Here is a 23,769-nt window from a genome sequence, read left to right on the forward strand (position 1 = left end):
ACTGACTGTTAGTGCGTGTACAAGCGTCTAAGTGTCTACACTAGATGCGAGGGGGTAGGAATATTCCATGGTAACGGGGCTATGAATTACTTGTATGAGGACAGCGAGGCCTGGCCCTTTGCACGGTAGCTGAAGGAATGTTTACCTAAACTACTAGACAGGAATGCATCGGATGAGGAGCGGAGTAGATAATCTTGAAGGTGAAATACAGTTTTTGGCAGGCGACAGGCTGGATCAGGCACCGTTAGCCGCGCAGGGAGTAGGACAAAGTTCATGGATACAGATGCAGGCTCAGACTGGAGCTTTCAGAGGCAGAAGGCAGGAAAAGGCTTGATGACAGAATCCTGGGCCTACTCGCCTGAATCTGTAAAATGTGGAAAGTGAACCACATAAAGTCGGTGGCCTTTCATACTTAGGAATGGAATATCTGACCCATTCATGGCGGGTCTGAAAAAGGACATGTTGACGGTGGACGCACATATATTTGCGTCTTCAAAACTGGAGCAGGAGGAAACATACATGTACTTATAGCATGCACATGGAGCCGTTGGGGTCTACGATAGGGGACATAACTGATCACAAAATTCATATTTCCTCATTCCCTCCTTGTCCCCTACGGACCCTCAGGAGATATCGATCTTCATCAATCCATCGATCTGTTCATATAGCATCATTTGTTCTTCTTTCTTCTTCCGGGATCTCGAACGAAAACTTGGATGTGGGATACACGAGGTGGCACACAGACCACAAATCGCTGGCCCACGTTGTAGACATAAGCAGCAACTGAATAGTATGAGAAAGCCAATACCTAGGAAGGATAGGATTCTCCATCCCCAGGCTGACAACACGCCCCAGAACCAACCGGACCAAGTCCAGGTGCCTGGACTCTGGTGTATCTGGCTTACAATCTTATGAAGGCGAGTTATGGCTTTATATACTGACGGCGAATTTCCTGGTATGAAAATGCAGCAACTTGATCCGATGACCCTACAAGCTCCGCCCCTATCGGCCAGGATGACGTCAAGGACAAGACGATTTTGAAGCACAACAATCCGCATAGCAGACTGCTCTTCTGTTAAATTGCCTAAGGCGGAAATAGTTTCGTTCACTACTGCTTCAAGGGTTCTGGTTAATCTACGTATCAGCTTACTATTAGTGACTGTACCTATATAGGGAAAGAAACCTTTATTGAAATCGGTGTATTTTTCCCATGCTGTTTCAGTGTAATCGACAATTGGGAGATCTCTCTGCTGTCTATTGTGTACTAAATGGGTATTTCTATGATAATCAGGAGGAGCTAGGAAAACAGGTGGTAGAAGGAATGCTATGTAACAGGTACCATCCCAATCTAGAGGTAGACGTATATATGCGGTCTGGCCACATATAAAGTAGGAATGGTGAGAAGCTCTAAATGTAGACTTGCCTTGATCACTGAATTTTATTACAGTGGTGCATTTACTATGGCCCATGTGTATGGAACCATTCTTTCTTACACATAATTCCCCTTTTACTGGGAATACTGACATGGCGGGCAAGATTGGTGTAGCTTCAGATTCAACGTTCAGGATCATAAGGTTAAGTGTAAAATTACCTAATCCATATACTTCATTTTCTAGATCAGTTCCTGTTCTTCTGGGAAGTCCCTCCTTGTTAGGGTAGCAGACTTTAAGCAAAACTAAGTTCAGGTTTCCCCATACCCAGTTGTCTTGATAAACTGCGGAATTTGAATCTAGGGAATTAATCAAACTAAACCATGCTCCACAGGAGCCATTGTGTGTGAACGGATAGGGAAAGAGGGGCAAAACTCCCTTATAGTTCTGATAGGGAGGGAGTCGGCCACATATCCAACAATTTGTGGCATTGCTGGTTTGATGGGAATGATGTAACATACTAATGAATGTGTTGTTGCGCAGCGCAAATCTATAGGACAACTCATGCGGAGGTAATTCGCTAAAAGAATGTTCTGCAGTTACATTGTAAGCACGCTTAAAAATAGGGTAATACATGTGCAATAGTATGCTGACAATGATGATCAGAAGACTTAGAAAAAACAAAATTAATAATGTTACTGTGCAGTGACTACGAAATGATTTACAATACGCATGCTTCTTAAGCTGCATCTGATGATTTCTTTCTCTATTCCGGTCTAGAGGATACATGTCAGAGACAAATTCAACCGATTCACCTTGGAGAGGACTTAAACAATCAAATTGTCTGACTTACTAGACCTTAATTTTAGTTTGTAAAGTTCTGAGTTTGTTAATTCACCCAAGGGGAGCTTTGAGTCTGTCTGTGGGGGAATGCAGGGCTGAACGTTCACACTAGATGGTAGTCCATAAAATTTCTTGATATGACTCGAGTGCAACCACCCTTTGCGTCCTTCAATCTTCACGGCTGTCCTTGTAGTTAGTAGAACCAATCTTGGCGAGGTCCATCTAGGCTCCAGTTGGGTCTTTCGGTCAAAATTCCTGACCAAAACCAGGTCACCAGGAACCAAGTCATGGGGCTTCACCTCAGTATTGTCGGGAAAAGCTGCGGCTACCTGTGAACGACAAGATTGTAGTGCAGACATCAAGGAAGCCAGGTAATCTGTCAGCATATTACAGTCAACATCAGTGATTTTGCGAGGTATAGGCGTCCCCCACATATTTGGTGGTCTACCGAAGATCACCTCGTATGGGGATAGCCCTGTTCGAGAATGTGCTACCATTCTCATGTAAAAGAGCGCAACTGGTAAGGCTACTATCCAATCGACACCTTTTTCTCTACATATTTTGGACAATCTAATTTTCAGAGTTTGATTATGGCGTTCCACGAGACCTGCCGCCTCGGGATGTCGGACACAGTGGAATTTCCATTGGTAGCCTAACAGAAGGGAAACGTGTGTCATTAGTTCGGATGAGAACGGCTGGCCATTATCTGAGTAGACAACACGTGGTAAACCGTACCGTGGGAAGAATTCTCGAACTAACTGTTTGGCAGTAGTCGGGGCAGTGTAATCTGAAACCGGGTATGCTTCTGTCCAACGGGAAAGAGCACAGACAACTACGAGAACATATTTGAATCCTCGACATCGTTCCATCTGGATATAATCCATCTGGAGGGCTTCAAAAGCATGATCGGGAGTTTGAAATCCACCCTGCTCTACGGGGATGCTTTTACCTGGATTAAACTGACAACATATCATACAGGTACGAACTTTTTGTTTAGCTGCTGCTCGCAGGTGTTTGTTGAACCAAATGTGTTGAATGCTGTCTAGCATAGCTTTTTCTCCTAGGTGCTCTGGACTATGTATAGTGTTAATGATGACTTGAACCATTGAGTCGGGAAGAAACCATATAGATTTTTCCTTCGTCATCCATCCTTGATCCGTTTGGATCCCTCCTAATTCAGTCCATTTCTTTATTTCTTCTGGTGTAGCATGTGTCTGTATGTCAATTACATCAAGGGCGGGATCCTTAACTGTCATGCAATGTGTTGGTGTCGGAACTATTGTCTTTGTCGTGTCAGTTGTGTGAGTCTGATTCTGAGCAGTCTGTTTAGCTGTTCTGTCAGCTAGGTCATTACCCTGAGAAATGATATCGGTAACTTTTGTGTGGGCTTTGCATTTCATAATCGATATTACAGTAGGTAGATGAATCGCGTCTAATAGGGCTTGAATGAGGGGTCCGTGTTGGATGTGGGCACCGTGAGAAGTTAAATAACCTCTCTCTCGCCACAGTACGCCGAAGTCATGGACGACTCCGAATGCATAACGGGAATCTGTGTATATATTGACTTTCTTATTTTTGGCTTGAATACAGGCTTGTGTCAGAGCGGTGAGCTCTGCTGCTTGAGCTGACAAAGTGTTAATACAATTTGTTTCAATGACTTCAGTGTCTGTTGTAACTGCGTAAGCGGCCACTAACTCTCCTGTACTTGTTCTCATACATGACCCATCTACATACAATGTCAAGTCTGGATCTGACAAAGGGATATCTGTCAAGTCTTGTCTGGGTTTCGTCGTGATCGTAATGGCTTCGACACAATCATGTGCCAATGGATCTGTTCCGCCTACTGGTAACAGTGTGGCAGGATTTAACGTATTACAACGTCTGATTTCTATATGTGGCTGAAACAATGTTAATTCGTAACCGGTGAGTCTCGCTATAGTCAAGTGTTGTGTTTGTGTGCGGTTCAAGAGAACCTCTACTGCGTGTGGTACTTGTACTGTCAATTGGTGTCCTAACACTATGGCATCGCTTTGTCTGATTGCTAAAGCTGTTGCTGCCACCGATTTCAGGCACGCAGGAAGTGCCTGAGCTACTGGATCTAATGTACTAGAGAAATAAGCACATGGTTTGTGTGATCCTGCTTGTTCCTGAGTGAGCACTGACAAGGCAGTACCTTCGCGTTCTGTAACAAAAAGTGTAAACTGTTTACTGTAACATGGTGTTGCTAAAACAGGTGCTTGGCATAAAGCTTTCTTTAAGCTTTCAAAGGCGTGTGTATGTTTTTGAGTCCAAGGGAGGACAGTCGATGTGGCTGCCTCCTGTGTTGTCAACTGGATGAGTGGTTTTGCTAGAAATGCATATTGAGGGATCCACTGCCTACAGTATGAAGTGAGGCCTATAAAAGCCCGCACCTCCTTTTGTGTCTTGGGTGGTGGCATGTTAGCAATTAACTGGATGCGGTCGGGTGTAAGCTGCCTTCCCTCCTTGGACAGCGAGTGCCCAAGGTAAACAACTCGCTGGACACAGAATTGCAGCTTAGAAGGGGACACCTTGTGCCCCTTGTCGGCCAGAAATTTCAAAACCGTCAGTGACGCTGTCTCACATTCAGGTTCGCTTCGGGCGGTGATCAGCAGATCATCGACATATTGAAGCAAGGCAGTGTTAACTGGCATGTGGATACTGTCAAGTTCTCATTTCAGTGCTTGGCTATAGATGCTGGGGCTTTCTGTAAACCCTTGAGGTGCGCGTGTGAATTTAAAACTTCGTCCATTTAAACTGAATCCGAACAGATATTGACTTTCCGGATCTATTGGGACACTAAAGAAAGCATTCTTGAGATCAATTACAGTGAAGAACGTTGCTTCTGAGTCAATAGCTGTGAGTAATGAAGAGATATCTGGGACCACAGGGTATTGCGGTACAATACATTTGTTCAATTCGCGTAGATCAATAACTAATCGATATACTGGTGGTGCTTTTGGATCCGTTCTTTTAAGAATCGGAATTATCGGGGAGTTACATACATTGGAGTCGGTTTCGACAACCACTCCTTGTGCAATGAGCTCGTCAATGATTTGCAGTAAAGCCACTACAGCATCTGGTGGTAACTTGTATTGTCGCATTCGTGGTAGTACTATTCCTGTTTTCAGCGTAACTCGATATGGTGTAATGTTCATGCAACCAACATCAGTGGGGCCTTGTGCCCATAAATGTGTAGGTAAATTCTGCAGTCGGTGATCCATGTCTCTGGACACGTAGTGACCTTTAAAGTCACGTAAAAATAGTCGTACTCCTTCCGGAGAACAACATATTATGGCTCCTAGAGCTTTCAATGTTTTTATGCCTAACAAGTTTTCTGGACATGATTTAGTAAGCAATAAATCTGTAGTACATGTCAATGGACCGACCGTAAGTGGAAGAGGTTGTGTTACGTCATTGATTATAGGTTTTCCTGAGAATCCAAGGGAAGTATTCTGTGAGCCTGAGAGGGGTGCCCCTGGAACTTCACTTCGTCTTATAGTTGTTCTGCTTGCCCCTGTATCAAGTAAAAACTTTCTGTCTTCCCCTAATAGTTCACTATGTACATAAGGTCCCTCTCTAGGCTATTTCATGTGTATCGCTGATAATCGGGATAATCTGCTTGTGCATACTGATACATCTGTTGTGTTGTTGCTTGTGTTGCAGCAATAGGCTGCGCTTGTGGTGGTGCTACGATCTGTTGTGGAGCTGCCTGTTGTGGAGCTAGTTGTTGCGGAGCTAACCTAGGTTGTGCATGCTGAGGGATTTGTTGTTGATTCTGATCCTGTCTAGGTGGACGTGGTCTTTCCTGCGTTCTACCTGTGGCAATATTATGTTTCAGGACTGGACAATCGTGTATATAATGACCTTGTTGTTTACAATAGTTGCATGTCCCTTTCGCAGGACCTGCGGAATCACCCCTTTGATGACCATCGGCTGGAACTGACTGTGCAACAAGCATTTTCATTTTTGTATCTTTCATACGTCTTTGTTCGTGTTCTTGTTCTTCTCTAATTCTATTGTGGTGATATTGTAACATCTGTAACATCTGTGATGGGGTATTACCTTGCCAGGTACTTTCGAATTTCAATACTCTATTCTTGACTTGCAGCAGAGAATTTTCAACTAATTTTGTCACAAACAGATGTGGATATGACTCACTACTGGCTTTTATGCCACTATTTATACCAAAACATTTTTCAAATCGGGAATAGAAATCACTAGTGTCTTCATCTGGCTTTTGTTTACAGGCTGAGATTGCACCCCAGTCTTCCTTTTTCGTAGTTAATAAACGTGGCAATACCTGTATTAGTAATCCTGCTAGTGCTGTAGTCTTTTCCCCAAGCCCTGCTCCTGCAGCTCGGGCCCTTTCTTCGTTTTCTAATGCTATCCAATCTATCTTTTGGTCTCCCACCTCCCATTCTTTTTCTTTGAGTTTCTCATAAACACCGGCAGGTAATAGGACTTTTAATATTTTCATAATGTCGGGGTAGGTATACTCTCCCATGAGTAACATGTCCTTTATTTCACGGTGGAAACCTGCTGGGTCCTTGTCATGGCTGGGTACTACTTTCTTCATTTCTAATAATTCCAGTTTAGTTATAGGCGTGTACACAAACACGCGTGTAAAATTATTACCATCACCTCTGATTGGGTGTACTTCGCGTAACGGGTTCTGTCTATCTATGTGATACATTCTTCTTCCCATTATGGGAACTGGAACGTGTTCTGGGCATACGAAATTTAAATATTGGTTTCGGGATTCTAGAATTTCCTTAATCAAATCAGTACCTGACCCTCTCCATATGTTCGTGAGTAGTTCTGTCAATATGTCAGGTAAAGGTCCTGGATCGGAGTGTTGGCTTTTATATAATATAAGGAGGTGTTGAATCATGTATATACTAGCTAAACGCTGTTCGTATGGGTCAAGATTCAGAAACGTGTGTGCAAGTACATCATCATTGTATTCGCCGGGACTGTCAGCCCATTGTACTGCTGACCTGGCTAATTCTTGTTCGTCCATGGAATCGAGCATGTGGTACCCCCTTCGATCTCGGAGTAATTTATCAGCGGTTTGGAATAGGTGTTCAGGGGATTTTGTATTTAACATAGGGTTTGGAAAATGTCTATTATATTCTGGACGTATTGGACGTATCGGGTCGTTAAAACCTCTGGTATTATTATGGGGTCTTCCTCTACCTACATAAGCTATCGTTTCTAATTGCTCTGATTCTTGCTCCTCCTCTTCTTCTGATTCTACTCTGTCTGTTTCTCGTCTTTCTTTATGTATTCGTTCTACTTCCTTGCGGATCTTTCGACACATGGCGATTATACACGCCTGTCTATCATGTTTCTCTTCTGATATGTTCTGACCCCATTTGGCAAGTCTTTGCATGGTATCGTGATCTGCCCCAGGCCTGTCTTGATTCCTAATTACACAATTTATGAAAAAACGTAGTAGTTGTCTTTGGACATCCACTTTCTGGTATTCCATAGCTTCGTTAATACTTTCTGGACCTCGCCCTGTTTGGACAAAGCGATATATTTCGTCTAGGTGTTCACCCATTCCTGGTATCGTCATTAAATATAATGTAGCTCGTCTTATACGTAGTGATGATATGAGCAATTTATCCTGTCTACCTGGTACTGGGTCGTATCTACAATCCACAAGCTGTTCTTTAAACATGTCGGATGTCGCTAGTTGGGGTGTACGTTGGAGTGCTAAATCTCTAAGGGTCTGTTTATTTCGCGGCGGTGTGGCAAACATGTCTGTCGTACCTCCTGTAGCACCATCTGAGGTGCTAGGCACGAAAGGATTCGTTGGGCGTAGGATAGAGATTGTAGATGCGGGAAAAACTGTAGAAACGGACGGGCCTGTTGGAACTTGTGTAGGAGTTTGTAGTTGCGGGGATACAGACGAATGCTCTTGGTGTTGAACACCATCGGCAAGCGGTGTGGGTGGTATGGCATTAGCATACTCGGGAGCTGCGTCATCTAAATAGGAGGAAAGGAAAACGTCCTTTGCTGTTTTGGGATGTGTTTTGGGATGTGCTTTTATCGGGAGCAATGGAGGAGTTAAGTCTTTTGGTATTTCCGGGGTAGCCTTAGGTAACCCTTCGGCCAGGAGAGGACACATACCATTCATAAGAGTGTTTCTTTGTCTATCTACTTGTTCTGATTTTACTCGGGTACCTTCCTCAAGTAATAGATTTTCTCGGGTTTTATTTGAATTCTCTCTACCTTTCTCTTCCTGTCTGAGTGCTTTTTCTGTACGTCTATATGATTCTTTACGCCATAATTCAATGGCATCTTTCTGTGACTGTCTGGCTTTCTTTTTCCATAATTCTTCTTCTACTCTCATGATGCAATCTGCATCCCAGGTCCCCGCTGCGGGCCATCTCTGACTCTCTGGTAATTCTTTGGTGTAGTCCACCCATAAATCAAGAAATAATACGGCATCTAGGCCATGCTTATGATACATAAAGTACCCTGGAGTGTCCCTAGGTGGGATGGGAACAGCTTCTTCGAGTACACCTTTTCTAGTTTTGATCTGTCTTAGTTTCGAAAAGAGCGGCATTTTTAGACCTTATTACTAGAACACACTTTATACAAGAAAACACAATAATGAACAGTCATTCACACCACAATATATAGAACGTACTTAAAACATTTAACACTTAACAGTTTTACGAACAATGAAAACTAGTTACTGACATAATACTGACACTAGATAGTACTTATTTATATGCAAGACATACTATATATACTGCTAAACAGTACAGATACACTGCTAAAACAGTGCAGACCGGATTTGTGTACCCAAACCCGTCTTGACCGGCACAGACTATGTGCACGTTAAATGCCTCCCCGGTAATGGTACTCACCGGGTAGCTCGGAACGGAAGGCCTCGGAACGGAACTGAAACTGGACCGGACTGGACTCGACTCGACTGGACCAGGAACTTCGGAACCTGGTGGGCCTCTGTATACCTCGGATCTTGCTCTCTCAGCTAGGCTCTGGTCGGGATACTTCGCACTTCTCACCGCCTCGTCTGGGTGTTGATCGCAGCCTCAGTCGTCCCCGCTTGGCCGGAGGGAGATACAGGAAATCCTGCAGGTACGCGTTTTTGTCCGTTCAGCTGTGGCAGGAGACCGGGGCCTGCAACGCACCGCCGGCGCGTGAGATGAGAAAGTGTCCCTGTTCGGGCGCCAATTTATGTGGTAAATATTTCATTACCGGTACTATTTTTATGCGGTAAAGTCTATTAAGAATAACTCAGTAAATATAAGAGGCAGAATCCGTGGTATTAGAGGTTTTAAAAGGCTTTATTCCTATACAAAGGAATGCAATTCGAATTGCAGGCTTTCTATTCCATCACCACGAAAGTTCAGGAAGGAAGGGCATACATTATTGACAGATAGGCAGTTTTATAGAAAATACATTACAGTGAAACAGATGCAAGAGGCGTAACAGCTGATAGTACAGATAAAAGGTGCATACGTAACTAATAGAGGCGGATGTATGGGCGTAATTTAATAAACGTCATCATACATGATGTCACAAGTGGGTGGATCCATAAGAGAATCTTGCAATGTCAGCAGAAATATTTGACAGAGATGCGCGCGCAGCCGCATGACGTGTGATTGACGTGCAACTAGAGGGTGAAGGGGACTTGTCATTTAGCTCTACATGTGGAGACAGAAGTCTGGGGGTCATGTCAACCTAATCCCAAATCATATCTAATATCCTATGTTTAAAGAACTGTGTTATCCAAAAGGAGAGGTCTCTAGGATAGAATCTATTCTATACTGACTGTTAGTGCGTGTACAAGCGTCTAAGTGTCTACACTAGATGCGAGGGGGTAGGAATATTCCATGGTAACGGGGCTATGAATTACTTGTATGAGGACAGCGAGGCCTGGCCCTTTGCACGGTAGCTGAAGGAATGTTTACCTAAACTACTAGACAGGAATGCATCGGATGAGGAGCGGAGTAGATAATCTTGAAGGTGAAATACAGTTTTTGGCAGGCGACAGGCTGGATCAGGCACCGTTAGCCGCGCAGGGAGTAGGACAAAGTTCATGGATACAGATGCAGGCTCAGACTGGAGCTTTCAGAGGCAGAAGGCAGGAAAAGGCTTGATGACAGAATCCTGGGCCTACTCGCCTGAATCTGTAAAATGTGGAAAGTGAACCACATAAAGTCGGTGGCCTTTCATACTTAGGAATGGAATATCTGACCCATTCATGGCGGGTCTGAAAAAGGACATGTTGACGGTGGACGCACATATATTTGCGTCTTCAAAACTGGAGCAGGAGGGAACATACATGTACTTATAGCATGCACATGGAGCCGTTGGGGTCTACGATAGGGGACATAACTGATCACAAAATTCATATTTCCTCACAACCATACATAAAATGTTGGATGGTGTAGGGGTAAAAATTACTATTCCAACTCCAGAGAGTGCAACAGTAGGGAAAGTGTTGGATAGCGTAGAGGTAAAAATTAGTATTCCCACTCCAGAGAGTGCAACCATACATAAAATGTTGGATGGTGTAGGGGTAAAAATTACTATTCCCACTCCAGACAGTGCAACCGTAGGGAAAATGTTGGATGGCGTAGGGGTAAAAATTACAATTCCCACTCCATACAGTGCAACAGTAGGGAAAGTGTTGGATAACGTAAGGGTAAAAATTACTATTCCAACTCCAGGGAGTGCTACAGTAGGGAAAGTGTTGGATAGCGTTGGGGTAAAAATTACTATTCCAACTCCAGAGAGTGCAACAGTAGGGAAAGTGTTGGATAGCGTAGGGGTAAAAATTACTATTCCAACTCCAGAGAGTGCAACAGTAGGGAAAGTGTTGGATTGCGTAGGGGTAAAAATTACTATTCTAACTCAAGAGAGTGCAACAGTAGGGAAAGTGTTGGATAGCTTAGAAGTTAAAAATAACATACTTATAAATAAAATAATTCTTTAAAATAATTAATAATTTAATTATTAAATAACTCAAAATTACTTACAAATACCAATAGATATTTATTAAAAACATAACTACCAATAAATAAATAATTAGCAATAAATTATTAATAAATACCAATAAATAATAATTAATGAATATTAATTACCAATTAAAAAATATAGAACAATTACGTATTATATACAAAAAAATAATTATCAAATATTAATTACCAAAGAATTTTTATTTATTTTTTAAACCGTTTATTACAGAATCCCAAAAATATACAAAGATGGGCCTACAACCTTTAGGCCGGCCGCTAGCAAACAGAAGGAGCATGTAATACAGACAATAGAACGCACGCTGCGGCACAAGGGAATTCACAGGAGTTGAAAGAAGCGTTGGCAGCCACACCTTCCGGACCCCACATGACGGTTTCATTTTTATATAAATAACAACAAAAAAAGACAAGTCCACAAGGCAACCCACAGTCGAAAACAACAGCATGTGCTCCCCTAGGGGGGGACCCCACTGATTCATAGGAATATCGAGGGGGGGAATAGGTCAGGACGGGGACTAAGTAAACTCATTTCCCAGAACCGGGAAGACAAACAGGCTAAGGAGACGGAGCCGGTGACGGATCCGGCAGTAGCGGCGGGGTACAGATTCCCCCACGGTAAGCGTTCCAGGGGCCCCATACTTTCACCCACGTCCCAGGCTTACCTCTCGCAACATACACCACCTTTTCCCGAAACATACACCAATCCATGTTGTCCTTCCACGCCGAGACAGTCGGCGACCTCTGGGAACCCCACAGTTGCGCAATATCACGTTTGGCCACCATATATCCCAGAGTCGCCCACCACGTCTGCGACACTGAGTAATCGGTTGGCTCCCATACATTCAAAAGACATCTCCTCGTCTCAGGCAACAGCGGCACATGCGTAACTACCTGCAGAGCCTCATGCACACCACGCCAGAATCGCACCACCTCTGGGCATTCCCACAGAATGTGGAGAAAGGTCCCCAAAGAACCACACCCACGCTTACACAACCCGTCCACAGCATAGCCCATACGCATCAGACTCGGCCCTGTAACATAAACCCTGTGGAGTATCTTGAGCTGGACGAAGCGAAGGCGAGCCGGTATGGCCACCTCTTTCGGGGAGGCCACTGCAGACACCCAGTCCTCGTCATCCAGCTCCAATCCATCCGCCCCCCATGCCTCACGAAGGCCGGTCAGCAGTCCCGACCGGTCATTGATGAGCTTTTTGTAAATCAATGAAATCGTGCCGTCCGGGACATGCCCATCTAGCACTCTATCCTCCAGAGGGGAGCACTCCGGGATGGAGGCAACGTCCGGAAATACGGAGCACAACGCATGACGGATCTGCATATAACGAAAGCACTCCCTGTCCTGCAGCTGGAATTCTGTCCACAGCACATCGAACGTTTTAAATCCCCCCCTCGTCCAGAGATCGCCCACCCTGCTGATGCCTATCATGTCCCACTTCTCAAAGCCCTTCGAGGTCCACAGGGAGCCCAGCCGCTCAGATGCGTATAGTGGCGTCGCCCGGGTCAAGCAGTCCTTCCACCCCATCGCCACGTTAGCCGTGTGCCACACCCGTACCATAACCCCCGTGGGGCCCGTCAGCCGCGCGTCATGCGAGCTAGAATAAAGCGCCCGATTATAGTCACCGCCCGGCAGTAACATTTTATCCATCTCAAAGGCCGGGTTTAGTGCGGGCCCGTAAAGGCCGTGATTGATCGCAGCCAGCTGGGAGGCCCAGTAATATCGCTTGATATCTGGGAGGGCAACCCCCCCGTCGTACCACGGGAGCGTCAGCTTCGCCAGGGCGATACGCGGCCGACCCTCCCAAAACAGTCGGCACTGCAAACTCTCCACCTCGCGGAAGTAGCGCGCCGGGACAACGTCCATTGTATTCTGCAAAGCATACAGGAAACGTGGCAGCGACATCATCTTAAACAATGCCGCCCGGCCGAGCGGTGAGAGCGGCAAGCACTTCCAACGCGCGACGTCCTCCTTCAGGCGCTGGAGGGGGGGAAGCAAGTTCTGGCTATATCGGGCCTCCGCGTCCAGGGTAATGAAGATACCCAGGTACCTAAAACCCCGCGGGGCGATCTGAATAGGACAACCCAGCGGAAGGATAGGATCCTCCCCAGAGAGGACATATACACACGATTTAGCCCAGTTGATGACCAGGCCGGAGTTGAGGCCAAAGGAGTGCAATACATCAACCAGTACTATCAGTGATTTACGTGGGGAAGCCAGGTACAGAAGAATATCATCGGCGTAAAGAGATACGCGGTCCTCATACTCGGGGGTCCAGCGGAGGCCACGAATAGAAGGTTCCCACCACAGCCACTCCGCCAGGGGCTCCAGGGCAAGCGCGAAGAGAAGCGGTGATAATGGGCAGCCCTGCCGCGTGCCCCTGCCGAGCTCAAACGGAGCCGACACTCTACCATTCACAACCACCTGCACTAGCGGTCCCGAGTACAACAATTTCACCCAACCAATGAATCCCGGGCCAAACCCAAACTTCGCCAGTGTCGCCCAAATATATGGCCACTCAAGTGTGTCAAACGCCATAGTGGCGTCCAGGGATGCCAAAATGGCCGGTTCCCGTATAAACGGGACACGCGCGAGCACCCCATGCAAGCGCCGCAGGTTAAGCGCAGTGTTGCGATGGGGGATAAAGCCGGACTGATCCTGGTGAATCAAGTCGCACACCACGTCAACCAGCCGATTGGCCAACACCTTGGCGAGAATTTTGGGCTCCGCATTCAGCAGCGAAATAGGTCGGTAGGACGTGACCCGGTCCCGCGGCCTCCCCTCCTTGTGAATGACCACGATAGTAGCCAGACGCTGGTCTAGCGGGAGGGAACCCGCCGAACGGGCCGCGAGGAACATCGCACGGAGATGCGGCGCCAGCGTATCCGGTCGCAGCTTGTACAATTCAATGGGAAGACCATTGGGACCCATGGCCTTGCCGGAAGCGACCGAGCGTATGGCGGGAGCAATTTCTTCAGAGGTTGGGGCGGCGTCCAACGACACTCTATCCTCCTCCGAAAGGGAAGGCAGCGCTATATCCCTGAGCAGGGCATGGGAATCCTCTTCCGAGCGGGAGGACACCGGGGAATAGACCCCACGGAGATATTCTGCAAAGCAATCGACTATTTCTTCCGGTTCCGTGACACACACACCATCCAGTTTCTCAATCAACGGGACAACTCGACTCGCCCTCTCCTTTTTATCCAGCCACGCAATCAATTTCCCAGCCTTATCACCCACATCATACAGTCTCCCCTGTTTCTCTCTACTGAGGCCCCTGGCCGCCTCCGTTACGAGGGCATTATAGGCCGCCTGCTTGAGTCGGAGGACATGTAATTTGTCATCCGTCACCCCACATTCGAGGTCACCCTCCAACTCAGTTATTTCCGTTTCAACACGGATCACCTCCTCCCGCTCGCGCCTCCGGGAATGGGAAATAAGGGACAGGGCATCCCCCCGAATCACCGTCTTAAATGCCTCCTATAGCGAGACCGCAGATGACACCGACCCCACATTCTCATCAAAATATCGCTTAAGGGACTTAACCAACTCTGCGCGAATGGTGGGGTCACGCAGGTACCAGGGATTAATCGGGGCCAACCTACCCTCTCCCCTCGGGAGAATATCGAAGTGCAATAAGAGCGGGGAATGGTCTGAAATACCCCGCGCCAAATGGCGCACCTCCCCGATCCTCCCCGCATGCGCCGCCGGCGCCAGGACATAGTCTAGTCTTGATAGACTGCCATGGGCCCCGGAATGAAAAGTGAACTGTTTCTGCGTAGGATGTTTCAAACGCCAACAATCCACCAGCCCCAAGGCATCCAATAGGCCAGACAACCACGCTTGGGCACGGGGGAGATCCCTAGGGGGGTGACGGTCCTCAATTCCGGAAACCACAGCGTTAAAATTTCCCCCAACCACCAGGATCCCCTCCGGAAGGCCAAGGAGGAGGCGCCCCAGATCCGCAAAGGTGGTCGTCTGCAACCCTGGCGGGACATAGACAGAAACAAAAATAATCACTCTGCCCTCCATTCTACCCACCAGAACCGTATAACGTCCCCTGTCATCATGGAGTAACTCATCAACTTCCAACGGGAGCGAGGTCTTGGCCATGATGCCCACACCCCTTGAACCCGACGTGAAGCCCGAATGGGCCAGAAGGCGGTAGCCCCGCCGGTTCATAGCACGAAAGGAGTTGCCAATGAGGTGCGTCTCCTGCAGAAAAACTATGTCAGGTGATATTCGTTTCAGGAACTGCAGGACCACCCCTCGTTTTATCCTATCCCCCAGTCCATTAACGTTCCAGGACAAAAGACTCAGTCCCCGACCCCCCATCATAAACGAAAGCAATCACTCGTCCCCCCCGAGGGCACTTTGGGAATAGCACAACAATACTTTTGCCTTGTGGTACAAATAAACAACACCCCACCCCAACCCAACCGCCCCAACAAAACTCCCCCCTCCCTGCACCCCTGCATGAGCCCAAACAGCCCCCCCAACTTGCAGTGTGCCTGTCGCCCCTATATAGATGAAACTAGGTAAACCCCCTAGAGGAGGAAAGAGTACCCCTTCGAGACCCCGCACCACCTACAAAAGAGGGAGAACGAATACAAAAAACAAGAGACCCTAAGCTTGGCCGAAAGCGGCAGCATCTGCGTCCAGAGTGAGTCCCAGTATCAGCACCTCAGTCCCGGTCCAGTGGGCCTTCTCCTCCCACAGCCCCCCCCCGCCACCCCGATCCCGACCCCCAGACAAAGTGTCCAGCCAGTCCCCGGCCGCTTCAGGACGGTCAAAAAAGTGAGTGCGACCATCCACCTCCACCCGCAGCCTGGCCGGGAAGAGCATGGCGTATTTTAAGTTCATGTCCTGAAGCCGCCGCTTGACGCCCAAGAAGCTCAGTCTGTGCCTCTGGACCGCTTGGGTGAAGTCAGGATAAAAGTTCACCTCCATGTTCTCCAACTTAATCGGCCCTTGCAGTCTAGAGGCTTGCAGAATTGCATCCCTGTCCCGAAAATTAAAGATACGGGCAATAAGAGGCCGCGGAGGGGCTCCGACCTTCGGCCGTCCCCCGGGAACTCTATGAGCCCTCTCCACAGCAAAAAATTTACTCAGTCCCCGAGGCTGGAGATGGGTAGTGATCAGGTCCTCCACAAAAAGATCCGCCGCCTACTCCTCCCGTCCCTCAGGTACTCCGATGATGCGGATATTATTCCTCCGGGCCCGGCTTTCGGAATCCTCCAGGCGCCGATCCATGAGCGCACTCGCCTGACGAAGCCGGTGTACCTCCGTCTGAAGGGCCGCCACCTCAGTCGTGAGGCCCGACGCGGTGTGGGCCAAAGAATCGACCCGATCGTTGGTCTTCGAGAGATCAGCTCTCACCAGGTTGACATCAACAAGAACCGCGTCGATTTTATACGCTAACGTGTCAAACCGCTGGCCCACCGTGGCCTTCATCTCAGCAATGGCGCCCATGACGTCTTGCAGAGTCAGATCTGTGGGCAAGTCCGGGGCATCCGGGGGGCACTCAGAGGACTTGTGCGGTCCACCGGGAGATCCCTTCGGGAGGGTGTAGCGGTCCATGATGTTGGCCTGATGTGCGGCGCCACGCCGGGTCGACTTGGCCTTCAACCGATCTCCATCTTGTTTAGTGGCCATCGTCGCGGGTCTCACACCCTCACCAGCCACGCAGTAGAAAGCGAGCAATCAAGGCCACGAGCTCCGGGGGGCCACCCCAGGACTGCGGAGTGGGCCACAGCAGGCAGGCAGGCAGGGTCTCCCAGCGAGGCCACCCCAACACCAAGAGCGCCGCGATCCCACTTGCGACGACAGCAAGGGGGCGCGAAAGTGAAAGTGAAAGTGCGGGGTTCGCGACTCGCCAGGCCCAGCCCGCCGTTGTTGTTCACTTTGTCACCGGGTCGCCCCCAAACGCGAATCCGGGGTCAGTAGAGAGGTAGGCCGCAAACTTCAATCGGTGCTCACTCCGGCACCCGAGGTCCGATTCGAAAACGGGAAACGGGTACCACCTCGGCTCAGGCTCACCGACACAGTTCCCTCAACCGATGCAGGATGAAGTCAGGATAGACGTAGGAGGTTGCGGAGGCACTCGGGAGCCTCGCACCTACGCGGCCATCTTGGTTGCGCGCTAGGCTCCTCCTCAAATAAAAAATATTAAACAATTACACATTTTTTATACCCAAAATAATCATTATTATACATTAATTACCAATTAATAATTACTTATTAGTATATTAATTAGAAATATCAATAAATAATATTTAAACAATTGATTATTAATCAACAATAAATAATTTTTCATAACCAAAATATTATAATTTAAAATATTTACCAATTAATAATTAATCTCCAATTAATTAATTATCAATACCCAACAACAAATGTAATAATTACTTAATTAGATTTCAATTACTTCCAACACTATTCCCCTATAAACGCACAAAACACTCAAATAATAAAATAATAGTTAAGATAATTATCAATTAATCAATTAATAAAAACTAATTAACAATTAATAAAAATTAATTACCAATTAATACTTAATTAACAATAATATAATGATCAATACCAATAAATAAATAAAAATATTACTTAATTACAATTAAATTACTTCCCACCCTATTCCCCTATAAACCCACAACCCGCTACAGAATTTAAACGCAAATATTATTTAAAATTAATTTATAATTCCTAAAAATTAATAATTAATTTCATATAATTAAATTACTTCCCACCCTAATCCCCTATAAACCCACAACCCGCTACAGAATTTAAACGCAAAAATTATTTAAAATTAATTTATAATTCCTAAAATTTTATAATTAATTTTATATAATTAAATTACTTCCCACCCTGTTCCCCTATAAACCCACAACCCGCTACAGAATTTAAACGCAAAAATTATTTTAAATTAAGCTATAATTCCCAAAAATGTATAATTAAATTCATATAATTAAATTACTTCCCACCCTATTCCCCTATAAACCCACAACCCGCTACGGTACTAAAACACAAAATTTACTTTAAAAAAAACATTATTAACATATACAAATTGTATACATATATTTTAAAACCAATAGAACACTTAACAAAAAATAATGAACACATACATATTAAATGCATAATAAAATACATAGCAATATTATAAATATCGGTATTAGTGACATCGATATTAGTAACATCGATATATTTGATATCGATATTACTAACTTCGATATTACTAACATCGATATAAAAAAAATCGATATTACTTACCTTAGGGTCGATATTCTGTCCATCGATATTCTTGACATCGATATTCTGTCCCTTCGATATTTAAAACTCGATATTAGTGTAGGTCGATATTTTATTTTCGATATTTTGGCTGCTCACCTCGAACTTGAACTCTGCATTCCTACATTGCTTCCCTTTTGTTCCTGGTCCAATCAGGGGAGGGTGTAGGGAAGATAGGGTTCTGCCTGCACACATTGCTATGTTAGCATAAGCGTATTAGAAGTTTTAACGCCATTTTGCCACTTTGCCGCTTTTGCACACAAAACTACATGTATCTGTTGTTGTTAGTTAAACTGCTTTCTTTTCTTCACATGAGAACGGTCTGTTTTCCACATCCCTAGACTTACACCACAACCTCAGTCTGTACACTTTGTGCAGAAGTCTTCAAGGTCAAATAACAATGTATGCTGTTGATTCAGGTAAATCGTCCCACGCTCTAGACACAACACACACACAGCTGCAAATAGCTGAAACTCGAGGGCTTTTAATATTGCCATGCATGCATGTTTTCAGACACTTGGAGAAAACCTTTCCATCTACAGAGAGCGTTGCTGATCATGTGATGTGATACACCTCAGCTGATCTAGGAGGTATGGGGTTCCCTGTTTAAACCTAGAGACCTTCTATTATTATAAATCTAGCTCCTAGCCAGGGGAGGGTGGTACACAAGGTGCTATAATACCTGTTTCCACTATCATTATAACATGATTTCTCCCTTTGTGTTTTATGGAATTGTAACAATGCTGACTGTTTTATTTCTAATCAGAGGCCTGCTTATGTTAGCCAAAATACTGCATCTTAGAGCACATAGTTGAAATAAACATTTTAAACGTTTCCGTGTTCTGATTACTCACGTTGTGGACTTATATGAGAATAAAAATGAAAGAGTGTTCCTGATTCCCACCATTCCTGAGAGTACCCTAAGTCGCTTGTTCTAGGTTGTCTAATCATTGGTAGTTTCGCTGTAGTACGGAGAACGAATTAGACACTGATGCTGGCCGGATAGGGGTTCTGGGTACTGAGGTGAGTATTTTGGTACACCACAATTCACTGAGGTCCTGGTTTCCTGTGCATAGTTCTGTGCATGAGCAGAATCCCTGCAACAGTGGGTAGTGTGAGTGAACATGAAGGGGACAACAGATAGTCTGAATCAAGCACTGAATGTTACTCAAGGTCTACCCCAGGTTGTTAGCGCGATTAAAAGACAATACTGTCAGATCTTGGTCAATAACATAGGTGTTAACATGATGGCAGATTATGGGACTCCATTTACGCCAATAGGTATAGATGATTGGAAAAACATTGGTAATGTGCAACCTGTAACATTTTCCATTAGACCCTTGCCGAATGGTGGCAAACCTATTGAAGCAAGGGGGGGTGTGGCTTGGACAGCCATCATGGTGGACGCCATCTGAATGAGCTCCGTCTCACCAAGCCCAAAATCCGACAACATCCGCAATAAATCTCCCTCAGGTGGACCGGACGATATTTATCCCAGTGAAGGGACATCCATTCAACAATCTGGTGCCAGTGGGGTGGTACGCTAAGGTACCCTAGAGCCGGGCCCCAGGGGGAGCTGCCCCAGCCCTGCCTCTTCGGCCCCTGGCACTCCACTGCCTGCTCTGCCTGCTTTGGAGCCATGACTGTAGAGCATGACCTGGGGAAGACTCACACAGACAATCAACCCGGACCCCCAGGGTGCGGTGAAGCGTATGGAGCAGTGGTGTGGTGCAGATTCGCCCCACAGAGGCCTGGGCGGTGATGGGGAGAGACCGCATGTGTACGGAAGAGGTGTGGCGCAGCCAGGGTTCCTGACTCTGAACTACGAGGATCACGGTTCGATCCCCGGTGCTGGTGGCATGTTAGCCCAACACCATGTGACTCAGGGCAATAGCTCGCTTAATCTTCCCGATGGACCCCAGCGCTGGGACACCACTTCGGAGGTAGCTGTGCACTTTACAAATGCTGGTATTTCATTTCATTTTATATGGCGGCGCTCCCTCTTGTAAGGCAGATGCAAGACAGGCCAGCTCCCCTCAGAGGAGTCGGCCCAGCAGCAGGCCCAGAAGACCTCTGCAGGCGGTGTGAGGATACCCCCTTCAGCCGCAACGTTTGAAGTTCTCACTTGGCCCACGGGACCAGACAGAAAACTCTACAACCCAAGAGCCCAGGCAGAGGCCTAGTGTCTCTATACACAACGAGAAACTGCCCCAGGCAAGGTAGGCGTGCAGTGCAGGACCAGTCATTGAGACACTAGAGGTGGGAGGGGGCCTGTGCCTTTTCCCCCCACAGTACTATGGCAGCCCAGAGCCGGCCCCAGGCAGTGGAGTTTGTTGCTTGGACACCCGGCGTAAGATCGGACTGGGTCCCTCTAAATATAACCAATAAACAAACGACCCGGGTGGCAGCATAGGAAAGCTGAGACGCGGGCAGGGGACTGGGGGCATGGTGGGCATGATCCCCTTAGGGGGTCAGCTTTGCGGTTTGTCCCTAGGTTGCAGAAGCTGCCAAGCTAGGCCAGGAGCGGCTTGCGGTCTAGGACTGACTGTTTTTCAGTGAGGCCTGGCCCGCAGTGACCTGCCCTGACAGCCACTGTGGAGGTGACTGGAAAGGACAGCGGAGCTGCAAGGTGGTCGCTCCTGCTGGGAGGTGGTAGGTGAGGCGACGCTCGGCTTCTGGGCCCTTCCTCCTGCCACCATGTCAAAAGATAAATCCTTTGGCCCTACCACAAAACAAAGTACGCTGGACCAGTATACCACCGCCTTTGGAGGGGCAAGTAGTGTCGATGGTGGGGGCTCTATCCCAGGCAACGCCGCCCTGCCTGCCGCGATAGCACATTGTCCCATGACATGATGGACGCTGAGATCAGCACAGTTGCCTCAGAAGTCTCCTTCCCTTAGAAAAGCCTTTGACTGCATTACTGAGGCCAAAACCAGAGTATCGTCTGTTGAAGACACGGTCGCATCATTACAACTAAAAGTTAATAAACTCACAGTGGTGACACAAGAACTGGCCTCACGGGTGGAAGATGCAGAGGGCTGAGCAAGATGGAACAACCTATGCCTTATTGGATGTCGGGAGGGATGTGAAGGTGCCTCAATGGAGGGCTTCTTAACGCAATGGCTGAGATCTCTCTTGCCAGAGGGCTTCCTCTCCTCCTGCTTCGTGGTGGAGCGAGCCCATCGGGCTCTCATAAGGAAGCCCCTCTGCCCCCCGAGGGAACGGCCCTGACTCGTCACCGCCAAACTGTTGAACTATATGGATCGAGACACTATCCTTTAATTCACCAGGGGCCACAGAGATAAATTAATATATGACTCTCATGCCATCATGATCCTCCCCAACTATACACGACTTGTTCAGCATCAGCGCCAGTCATTTGCTCCGGCCAAGCGCAGGCTCAGACAACCAAACATTCAATACATGCTGTTATACCCGGCACAGATCAGAATAATTCATAAGTAAAAATTCCTATTCTTTGACACCTCAGAGGTGATCTTCACATGGACCGATGAAACTGTCCACCTCAGGCAGCACACCCCACCGCCAATGGAATCAGACTCCTCACAGGGCGACCGAAGAAATCGCCTGAAGAAATCCACCTCAAAGCGATGGCACAGGTCTAGGCCTAACTGGCGCGCCCAGACACAGGGTGAAGACTCATGACTGTAACAGGGACGCTGCCCGGCACCCAGCCACAGTCTCCTGATTCGGATACTTGTAGAATTGGTTTGCATGGTCTGCCCTCGAGAGGTGTTACCTGTACACCCTGAGAAACTATGGTTAAAGGCATTGGGAAGTTGAGGAATCATTTGCGGGAAGCTCCCCGGGTCCCCCGTTGGGGCCCTGAGAGCACCCTGGCCGGGACAGATACTTCATTTTGGCTGAGGTATTGGGGTGGGGGGTAGGAGGGAGTGGGCGTTAAATTCAGTTCTGCAAAGTTTAGCACAGTTTAGGTACAGGCACAGTAACACCATAGACCCTACATACTCACTCCGCACTTGGCAACCCCCCTGAAACACGGATGGCTACAAATAACACCAATACTGTGCCTGGAGGGCTTCACATTATGACATGGAAGGTCCGTGGAGTCCTAGACAACATTAACGGGGAGCTGTCTTAAAGCAAGCCAAAAGACTAGAAGTTGACATACTTGGCAGACTTGCAAGAAACTCACATGATGGGTAATAAAGCACCGTGCCTAGCTCGCTGCGGTTTTGGCCAGGTCTTTCATTCAGGGTTTGTCCGTGGGCCACAGGGTACGGCAATCCTAATACACCATAGGGTCCCATATAGATCCTCTGTTGGTCTGACCCAGCTGGGAGGTACACCATTGTAGCAGGCACACTGTGTGGGAAACAGCTGACGCTGGGAAGCTTAAATGCTCCGCCTCTCCTGGAACAAGCTTTTGTTGACAGTCGTACACCTATGGGGGGATCTCCCAGATGGTTTATCAGTAATGGGGGGCAACTGGAATGACAATATGGGGCCCATTGATCGATGGTGAAAGGCGGGCCCAAGAATCTAAACTGCACTACTTGGTCTCCGCCCTGGGGTGGTCAGATACATGGCGTGCCTATCATCGAGCGGAGTCAGGCTTCACCTTTCTCTCAGTGGTGCAGGGATCACTCTCTAGACGAGACTACTTATTCCTCCCACTTGAACATATCCATAGGGCCACAGTGGTCTCCATCCTACCCTGGAGGCTATCAGACCATTCCCCGGTAACACTAAGGCTGCATATAGGACCCCAAACCCCTCACCCACTTTAGATGGCGAATGTCGCCCTGGCACCTGCGTAACTCAGCCACCCTCCAGCAAGCGATCACAGACTATCTAGAGTCCAATGTCGACATCGACCCTTCAGTTACAATATTAAGGGACGCTCTTAAACCCATGATACAGGGTATAGATATCAGCTACCGTGCGGAGAGAAACGCTGCCACCTCGCGCAAGTGTTTGACCTTGAAACCCACCAGTATGCGCTCGAGGCCGAGGTGTGGGAGGGCATGGGAGCCAAAGCCAAGCGCTGTCTCCTCCTCACACAACAGCAACTGCACCAGTTGCTTACAAACAAAACCCAACACGTGTGGCAAGCGACCCAATCCAGAATATATCAATGGGGTGACAAATCAAGCAGGATGTTACATCGCCTCTGTCAAGCGGCGCAGTCCCCCACCCCGGTGCCTGTTTTGTGAAATACAGAGGGGATCCTATGC

The sequence above is a fragment of the Triturus cristatus genome, chromosome 4_1 (assembly GCF_964204655.1).
Source record: "Triturus cristatus chromosome 4_1, aTriCri1.1, whole genome shotgun sequence".
NCBI lineage: Eukaryota > Metazoa > Chordata > Amphibia > Caudata > Salamandridae > Triturus > Triturus cristatus.